General features: G+C 37.1%; 1 long non-coding RNA gene across 2 annotated transcripts; it reads left to right on the top strand.

Annotated features, from left to right (window-relative positions):
- Positions 1–952: 952 nt before the first annotated feature.
- Positions 953–2,163, top strand: LOC105218534 (uncharacterized). Of its 2 annotated transcripts, XR_008470179.1 has the most exons (3): positions 953–1,466; positions 1,526–1,957; positions 2,015–2,163. It is a non-coding gene; the product is annotated as an uncharacterized LOC105218534 (long non-coding RNA). The 2 variants fall into 2 exon arrangements; XR_008470178.1 differs by having other exon boundaries at positions 1,526–2,163.
- Positions 2,164–8,823: the final 6,660 nt, after the last annotated feature.

Raw genomic sequence — 8,823 nt, 5'->3', positions numbered from 1 at the left:
AATGGCTTTAGGGTGGAGTAAAAGCTTAACAGATAGGTAATCCCAGCATAAGTGCGCCTACTTAAATGGTACTTAAATGAATCCCGCTTAAGTACCTCGAGATACTTACCAAGCTTTTTCTCAAGTACACACTTCGATCTATTTTTTTTTTTATTTTAGAATGAGAGTCGCATTTATTTCTTATTAATAACAAAAATACTTATTAATAACAAAAAATTTGAAAGAAAAACATTACGAAACTATGTATAAGAATGACTTATATATTGAAACTTTGTATGTATAAACTTTTTCAACCAAGTAAGCCACAGACTCTATCATACACATAGATTTTAAACTATTTAATGCTATCTAGATTTACTGAAAGTATGAGAATGAAACATTGCAGACCTTGTAATTTTTGGGAACATAATATTTACATATATGTATATTAATATTAATATAATCATAAAAATTAATCAATATTATATTCGGTTAAAACAGCAAAACCTTACCTAATTGTCACTAGCTAGCAGTAGAGAAACAGAACTTTTGTTAATTTTCAATGGACAGCTGAGCGCAATTCAATATGCTGCCATACATTGCTCAAAAATAAAATATTTGAATGTTGTCAGCATTGGCTCTGCGCACATGTCATTCAGATCTGCATTGAGGTGCAGAATTTTAACTGTGAAATCAGTACAATTTTTATTTCTGCATGCAGAATTCTGCACATGTAATTCCGGCATAAACCTTTTTTATGTACAGTAATCCCTAAGTGCCCCATCTTAACATGTAAGAATTTTGAGACACTTAAGCCGGAAATGCACTTAAATGAATCCCGCTTAAGTGCCACGAGGCACTTACCAAGCTTTTTCTCAAACATTTCGATCTAATATTTTTTCCTTTAGAATGAAAGTCACATTTATTTCTTATTAATAACAAAAATACTTATTAATACAATAAATATGAAAAAAATACAAAACTCTGTAGATGTTTTACTTTTGACAATACTCAGCGTATTCAATGTCAAAAATATTAAAATGCAATTAAAAGAGAAAAATTGCAAACAATGTTATATTTAAGTGTCTCAAAAGTGGGGATTACTGTATACTGCTGAACACATAGAAGACGACAAGCGACGAGCGATATCTGTCAAATATTAAAATACACGCGTTCTTATGGCACAGATTTTTTGACAACAGCACGACTACGCGACAACAGGCATGTAGTTGTCGTTGTCGCTAAATTAAAAATGTTTCTAATTTTGGCGACGACAATGGGCAGAACAGGTATTATTGAAATGAATTTAATAGCAAAACTAAAATAAAACAATAATTTTAATATTCTTATTATTTAACAATAAGATAACAACAATATTTGTGGATAATCGCCAAATGGTGTAACAAGTGTAGCAGCAACAACAAATAATACATATTCAAATTCAGAATAAAAGTCACAATCGCACAACGCAACTGGCAAATAACAAGGTTTGTTCTACGAATGTAGATATTTTAATTATTTCTAACCAACTATAAATATTTTTCAGGGATCGAATGATGTACAACAAATTACATCGGACTTTTGGAGTAGCAGTACATACGTACATATTTTCGACGTGCTAAGCGCAGAGTCTCCTATGATGCCCTTGGATCTACACAATGGATAATTAACATAGTAACTGAGCTCGATCACATCGAACACAAATTATTTACACACCATGCAGCATTTTTGGACTTGCCAGCATCTCAGTTGGCCGTGCCATTAGCAGCTAAAACACTGAAATTAAAGGGTAAATTTAAGTGAATGTTTGTGATCATAGAAATTTAAAAACTTCTTGTATGTTTAATTAGGAGGACTTTTTTGATTAATTTTCACCATGAATTCACCGAAATTAGTTCAATGGAAATACTACAGCAAGGGCATGGATGTTATGACTAGAACGTTGCCCGTGCTAGATTTAGAATTCCTGAAATATAAGGTAATTATTACCAACTTTTATGTTGTTAAAATTAAAATTTTACTTTATATTTTATAGAAACCCTCCTCCCAGAAATTATATGAATCTAGTTCTAGTGAAATTAATGAAAGAACAGATCTTACAAAAACTCCTAAAGAAACCAAAAGAGTCCTCACATAATGTGCGCAGCTTACACTTCCAGGCCGCACGGGGTATTTGATATTTGCCACTCTTCCTTCAGCCTTTGTCCGTTTGCAAAAATTGTTCAACTATGCAATGCGTTATACATATGTATATAGTGTAGTACGATAATACATGTGTAAAGTAAATATAATAATAACATCTAAATGGCATGTTATTTTTAATAAATATGTAATATAATTAATTTTTTTTTATTGTTATTAAATTCTCATTTCGAGTTTTAGTAGAACTAACCGAAAATAGCGGGTATAGTTTTTGTGGGTCGCAGTACTGAAAGTGCAGGTGGAGTTTTCGTTCGCAGTTTTGGGTCTTTCATCAGTGATTATACCAAGAACAGTACTGAAAGTGCTCATGTAGTTTTGGTTCGCAGTTTTGGGTCTTTCATCCGTGATTGTACCAAGATCCTTCCCCGAATTGTGCAAGAGGTATATATAAATTAGTAAATGATGAATGTAATGTGCAAGAAAGGGGTGAACGATCACACGTACACAAGAGTTTCGGGTACTTTTGTCAATTCGCCCTTAAGAATAGATAGAAACTTTCATTGAAAGTTCTAGTACCGTTCCATGGCTTTTCACCGAAGAATTCGCCGGTACCTGTCTTGCAGGGTAGTGTGACATATGTATGTACAAGTACATATATTTACTTATTAAGTAGTGAAGAACGATATTTCACTACCGGTGATTTTTTCACTGTGTAAATTTTTTGTAAATATTATTATATAATATTATACGTTTTTTGACTTAACTTCTCTATAGCTGTGATCAAACTCAAATTATTGAACTACAATTGCGATTGTAATTCATTACTACCAAAATTGATCGCAGTTGCTATATGCGATATGCGATAATATTATTATACGTTCTTTGGTTTGACGTCACGTACCTTTTCCATTTTTTTAATATAAGTGAAGCTCTATTCTGTATAGGAAAGTAGGCAAATATGGACCACCAATCTTTTTTTGGTATAAATTTTACTAAATACATGCAATATCACAATAAAATCTATTTGATTAACAATTATTTTTTATTTTTTATGTGAAACAATAACTCCAAACACAAAATATATGTACAATATACATATAGGGCAGGTGGCAATATTGTCACTGATCGAATAACTTAGAGTACGGATGGCAACCTTGCCATTAATCGATAAGTCAACGAAGCGTCCATTACTGGACATAATTGTAACGGTACTTATTGAATGACAAGCGACGAGCGACATCTGTCAAATATTAAAATACACGCGTTCTTATGGGCACAGCTTTTTAGACGACTTCGCGACAAAAGGGTTGAAGTCTTTGCTGTCGCCAAATTAGAAATGTTTCTAATTTTGCCGACGACAATGGCCGCTGTAGAGCTGCCACTAATATGTGAAATGTAAAATTATTCAAAGCTCTCACAAGTATAACGGTATTTGGCCTGCAGAAGAATAAAATAGCTTTGATATATCATTTAAATTTAAAACAAATAAATCGACCTATTTTTCAATTTTTCAAGTGAAATTTTTCAAAGTCAAAAGAAAGTTCGGCAACAATGAAATAGCTGTTTAATATCTCGCTGCAGTCTTCAAAATGTTCAAGACACTGGCTTCAAAGCGACATTTGTGATCAGCCGGCGCTACGTCGGGTCGTGTCGTCTCGTCGTCTTTGTGCTCAGCACTTTAGTCGTTAAGCGAAGTTTGTTGAAAGCGGTCACACCGCCGTGTGAATTAAATAAGTGCGGTTGAAATTAAGTTAATTAAAATATAGAATAAAGTGTCGTAAAGAAATAAAATGTGGGTTTCCTGAATTTGGGGCTCGTCCAGGAAGTGGTCGTGAAATAAACCAAAAATCAAAATTAAAAGACAAACTCGAATTTTGAGTGAGTGGGCGTGTGCAAGTGGCTGCAACCGGGCGCTAACGCTTATCGGCGTAAAACGCCAGTGAATTGGTAGATGTGCAAAGCCGAAAGAGTACATAATGCCAATTGAATAGTAAAAACATTTGAAAAGTGAAAGAAATTTAGTGATTCTAGCGAAGTGACTGCGTGGTTTTTTTCAAGTGACTTTACTGCTGGTCGTTACGTTAAAATCGCAGGGACTCAGTTTCAAGTGAATTTGTGGTCAAGTGAATTTTTGCACGGGTACAACGGGCAGAAGTGACCAATCGATGGCAGCTGTTATTAGTATATAGTTATATAATCAGTAGTTCATTTGAGTAGAGGAGTGTATTATTTGCATTCAGTTGCGAGTTTATACAGTAGAGTGTGTAGCTTTTAGCTTGTAAGCAAAAAAAAACCAAACTTGGTTCCAAGGAAATTGAAATTTTTAAAAGAATAAGAGAAGAAAAGATGCTGAGGCGATTAGGGCAATGACGGTAGAAGAGTTAAAGGACAAACTAAGAGAGCTAGGGTTGAGCGTTTCGTGTAGGAAACTGCGCAACTGCGTTTGTTACACAACTTTTTGAACAAGAGGAAGGAGAGAGCGAGAACGAATCGGGAAATTCTTTTTACGTTGACGTCACAGCTGCTCCGTCGAATTCGCAAAGGGTGTCATTTCGTTGTGCGGTATTAAAGACAGTATCTCAAATTTCGTTCGTCACTGGGTTGAGGAATTGGTCGGTCGGTTAGAATAATCTAGAACGGTTTGTATACGCTAAACAGCTACTCAAGGGAGCAGCGAAATTGTTTGTACGTGGGTTATTCGGACTGGTCTAGTTTAAAGCGTTATCTTACCGATGAGTTTGGGGAAAAATTGTGTGCGTCTGAAGTACATCGAGCATTAAGAAGCCGCCGTAAGCAGCCAAAAGAAAGTTTTCAGGAATACCTTTGTTCTCTTTTAGAATTCGGGAAGCAAATCTGCTTGGATGAAAGGAGTGTGGTCGAGTATTTCGTGGATGGTATACCAGACGTTAAGACAAGTAAGAGTATGTTATACGAAGCGGTGGGCGAATTGAAAAAACTAATACACAATTCAACAAGAAAGTAAGAAGTGTACAAACAACAGTGGGCAAAGGATACGTGGGACAAATTGCAGCCGATAGTAAAGAATTGATCAAAAGGAAGTGTTTCACATAGCAAGGGCTTGTCTGGCAGATGGGAAACGTCTACCAGTAAAGGTGGAATGATCTTCGTGGATGCCACTATCAACGGTTTTACCTTCAGTGCACTAGTGGATACACGATGTATCGTGTGTATCATGAGATATGATACCTTAATGATGTTAGGAGATATAAAGCTAATTGAGGAAAAGCAAATTGTTCGGTATAGGTACAGGCGTGCTTACGATTTAGGCAGCTTTACTTCCGATATTTCAGTAGAAGGTTTGTCATTAAACGTAACATTTCACGTGGTTTGGGAAAGTGATATTACGTATGCGGCCGTGATTGGCCCACGTTGAGTTAGTTTTTAGAGAAGGTAGTGTACAGTTTAGAAAACTGTGAAGACTGCTGAGAGGACAGCGAGGCACGTAGGAGATTCATAGAGGTGCGTGTGGTGGAGCTGAAGTGGCTGTGTCAGCCCACCAGGGTGCATGCAGTGATGCTGAAGTGGTTGTGTCAGCTCACCGGGGTGCAGGTGGTGAATTTGAAAGGATTGTGTCAACACCGTGAGTTAAGACACTATATGTCTTAATGCTTACATATGTATATATAATAGTTATTATATACTAATAGTCATGTTGAGGTTTTCGAGGAACAAAAGGATATTACGGGGATCAGAAAGAGAGATGCATTATGATGCGTCAAAATTTTGCTATGGTGCAGTCTTATTGTAGAGAGACTCAGAAGACAAGCTGTTACATCCCATTGAATATATGAGTCGTAAAACGACAGACGCGAGGAAAAAATACAGTGCTTTTGAACTCGAGGTTCTGACAGCTATAAAAGCCTTGAAGAAATGGCGTATATACTTAAAAGATATTCAGTTTAAAATAGTCAGCGATTGTAACACTTTCTCTATGACGGTCAAGAAACAAGACGTACCAGACAGGATCATGAAGTGGGCGATGTACCTACAGGAATACAATAATGTAGTTTAACATAGGAGACACGTAGATGCTCTTAGTCGCGCTTACTGTTTATTAGTAGAAGACCCGTTAAAGCTTAGAATAAGAGAGACGCAAATGCAGGATGACTGGATAAGAGCAGTGCGGAAAGTTGGGGAAGTTGAACAAGTACAAAATGTAGTAACTTCGTGTGTGGAGTGCATAGTAATAGATGTGAAAAGGGGTAAGAAACTTGTGAACCATTAGGTATTGTTAGTACTACCATCCAGTATGGAAGAAGAAATTATAAAGTTAGCACATAGCCAGGATCATTTTGCAGCAAAAAGAACACAGGAGCTAGTAGAAAGAAATTATTACATACCAAATTTGAACAAACAAGTACTAAATGTAGTAACTTCGGGTGTGGAGTGCCTAGTAATAGATGTGAAAAGGGGTAAGAAACTTGTGAACCATTAGGTACTTACCATATTGACCATGTGGGTCCATTAACCGAAACACGTAAAAAATATAACCATATCTTGGTCTTAATAGATGCGTATCATCATAACACCTTTTAGAATTCTTACGGGACTGAATATGCGAGTAGTACCCAGATTGAAATTAAATTTTAAAAGATCTTGAAATAGAGGAATTGAACGTAGCACGCGATTCACTATGACTGAGTGCTCATGAAAATATAGAGAAAATACAGAAAGAAAACTGTAATACATTTAACCAAACACGAAAAGTAAGCTTTGAATACAACATAGGAGATTTAGTAGCCATTAAGAAAACTCAGTTTGGGGTAGCTACGAAATTAAGACCGAAGTATTTGGGACCGTACAAAGTAGTCGACTACTACAGTGGAAGAAAACATGAAAAGGTGGACTTAATTATTGGAGGTCGAATAATAGGTCAGGACGGCCGATTGTAGAAATGGACAATATATAGAGTACAGATGGCAACCTTGTCATTAATCGATAAGTCAGCAAAGCGTCAATCAGTGGCAATAATTGTAACGGTCCTTATTGGATGATCCAGATAGATCAGCCATTTGTAATAGTATGTATGTCAGCTTTATTCGTTAAGCGAAGTTTGTTGAAAGCGGTCACGCCGCCGTGTGAATTAAATAAGTGCGAAATAAAGTGTTGAAATAAAGTTAATTAAAATAAAGAATAAAGTGTCGTGTTTTAAATGGAAACTCACATGTATTATATATATATATATATATATATATTTGCGTAGAAATATAGAGATTATAGCCGAATCCACCAGAGCGCGCCACTCGTTCCTCTTTTTTCCTTTTTGGCGCCAACTGGAAACACCAAGTGAAGCCAGGTCATTTTCCACTTGGTCTCTCCAACGGAGTGGAGATCGTCCTCTTCCGCGGCTTCCTCCAGCGGGTACTGCATCGAACACTTTCAGGGCTGGAGCATTTTCATCCATCCGTACAACATGACCTAGCCAGCGTAGCCGCTGTCCTTTTATTCCCTGGAGTATGTCAATGTCGTTGTATAAATCGTACAGCTCATCGTTCATCGAGGACAATAATTCTTGCGCAAAACTTTTCTCTCGAAAACCCCAAGAATTGTCTCATCGAATGTTGTCACCGTCCACGCTTCAGCGCCATACATCAAGACGGGAATAATGAGCGACTTGTAGAGTTTGATTTTGGTTCATCGAGAGAGGACTTTACTTTTTAATTGCCTACTCAGTGCAAAATAGCACCTGTTGGCAAGAGTGATTCTGAGTTGGATTTAAGGGCTGACATTGTTGGTGTTGTTAACGCTGGTTCCTAAGTAGACGAAACTATCTACTACTTCAAAGTTAGACGTGTGAGCCAAGACGCGAGTGCGCTGACTGTTTGTTTGATGACAGGAGATATTTCGTCTTGTCCTCATTCACCACTAGAGCCATGTGCTTCGCTCCTATATCCAGTCTGGAAAAAGCAGAACAAACGGCGCGGTTGTTGCTTCCGATGATATCAATATCATCGGCGTACGCCAGGAGCTGTAAACTCTTATAGAAGATTGTACCTTCTCTATTTAGCTTTACAGCTCGTATTATTTTTTCCAGCAATAAATTGAAGAAGTCGCGCGATAGTGAGTCACCCTGTCGGTAGCCTTGATTTTCCAGGTCTAAAGCCACACTGATAAGGTCCAATCAGTTCGTTGACGGTGCGCTTTAGTCTTTCACACAATACACTCGACAGGACCTTGTATGCAATGTTGTAGACTAATACCACGGTAATTGGCGCATATTGTGGGGTCTCCTTGGTCGTCATCGAAAGTGGGGTTCATCATCCAAGGATCTGTTTGGTCTTTCATTGGGGAGATTTTTTTAAATTGTGGGTCCCAAACCCTACGCACAACCGCAGAAGCGGGGTTCGCCTTCTCACTTTAGCTCGCCTTCAAACGGATGCCGGTTGGCTACCCAGAGGATACCTGGACTAAAACCGGAAGTCGTGAGCTGCTTGAAACATATGCAAAAGAATCGTTCCTGGCCACTCCCAAGTGAATGCCAATCAGAAACTTTCCTCACTTGCGTGAACTTCTACATATGACCCCATGACATATAATATAAACTGAAACAAGTAAGGAAGGGCTAAGTTCGGGTGTAACCGAACATTTTATACTCCCGCAATTTATTTATTTAACTTTATTTATATTATATAATACACAATTTGACCCACATATACGTAAAAAAATATTGTATAAAGTCCA

Source organism: Zeugodacus cucurbitae, chromosome 3 (genome assembly GCF_028554725.1).
Source record: "Zeugodacus cucurbitae isolate PBARC_wt_2022May chromosome 3, idZeuCucr1.2, whole genome shotgun sequence".
Taxonomy (NCBI): domain Eukaryota; kingdom Metazoa; phylum Arthropoda; class Insecta; order Diptera; family Tephritidae; genus Zeugodacus; species Zeugodacus cucurbitae.
This window is presented reverse-complemented; position numbering and strand designations above follow the sequence as displayed.